Raw genomic sequence first — 1750 nt, forward strand, 5'->3', positions numbered from 1 at the left:
TATTTTTTTAACATTTTAATAATATAGTTATACATTTTGTTATCTTAATAATTATTTTAAATAATGGTACAGTACTAAGTTACAGGAAAAGCATGGGTGCTGGATTGAACATGATTTCTCTGAAAATTTCACATAGAGGTTGGAAGACACCTGGGAGAGCTTCATTATTAACTATTAGAGCAGCCCATTGTGAAGAATCAGAAGCATTCTCCATGTCTGACATTATTAGCCGGAAGATCCAGGAAGAACGCCAGGGTTTCATAAACACATAGCTGACAAAGTGAAGTCTCTGAGCTCAAGTCTGGCACCAGCACTCAATGACACAATGGGAGAGGGACTCCAGTTATGATTTAAATGGTATTTAAAAGATAGGATGAGAAAAGAGCAAGAAAAATGAATGTTTTGATGTTCTTCTCCAAAATTAGCATTCATATCTGTGTAGACATTTTGCTTGTATAAACATGCATCTTGAACAGAAAATACCTTCCTTGCTATCTTTACTACTTGGGTCAATTTAGTCCATGACTTAGATGGCCCAGGGGAAACAAGTAGGTTAGAAAATGTCATCGTTTCAGTAAGATCTCAAGATACTTACAATTCAGTAGCATGCCCTTTGAAGAGGAATATTTATGCCACTGTAAATACTTTACAAAAGATGCCTAATTGTATTAGAATTTTGATAAATTTTGAATTTACTACTAAAATTTCCTCTAGAGGAACTTTTTCATATATCAGTAATTTTCATTAGTGAAAACACCTTTAATATATATGATGTATGTGACTTAAATTAGAAAAATTTTGAAATTAGGAGTAACTCAGAATTGTAATTAAATTTTTCATACAAATATTCATATAAATTTTAAGCAGTTGATTTTTTTTTCTTATCAGGAATCAAACTCCAGTTAAATCCTTGTAGAAACAAAACAGAAATTGTATTCTGTTTCATCAAATACGGTCATACTTAGTCTTTTCATGATCATTCTTAAAGGTCAATACAATTATAACTCAGTTCTCAGAGTTATATATATATATATATATCAGGTTTCTTTTAATGCCTTGTAGAGTTTAATAAATGTTTTATGTATTTTCATTATTTCAGAATAGTTTAAGCTTAGACAATTATAATTAACATATCCAAGTTTAGCTTCAGTGTGTTTATAACAGTAAAATTGGTAGTTTAAAAAAATAAAATCATCTTGGGGCTTAGTCCCCTCCATGAGGTGTTAAGGGCCAGAAATTTAATCTAAGAATTGTATTTAGAGATGGAAACCCCTTTGGAGGAGATTAGGATTAGATAAATCTCACTGGAGCCCATTTTTTGGAAAAGGAGGTGGGAGGGAGACCAGAAGACACGAACACAGACTCATACTCCTTGTCCCTGCCATGGAATGCCCTGCATTGCCTTAGGATTCTGCCAGTGGGATGACACCACAGATGTGGCCCCCTGACCATGGGCTAGAACTAAGAGACAAAATAAGTGTGTTTTCCTCACTGTAATATACAATGGAGTATTACTCAGCTACAAAGAAAGAAAATGCTTTCATAGGTAAATGGATGCAACTATAGACCATACTCATAAGTGAAATAAATCAATCTCACATGCATAAACATCATATGGTCTTCCCAGTGAAAGAAACTAAAGCAGTGAATAAAATTCATGAGGTACAATAGATATTATGGAAGGGAAAGAAACTACTGTAAAGGAAAGAACAACTGGGATGCAGGAAAAGAGAAAAGAAGGAAAGGGATA

This window comes from Octodon degus, unplaced genomic scaffold (assembly GCF_000260255.1).
Source record: "Octodon degus isolate 3935 unplaced genomic scaffold, OctDeg1.0 scaffold00124, whole genome shotgun sequence".
NCBI classification, from domain to species: Eukaryota; Metazoa; Chordata; class Mammalia; order Rodentia; family Octodontidae; genus Octodon; species Octodon degus.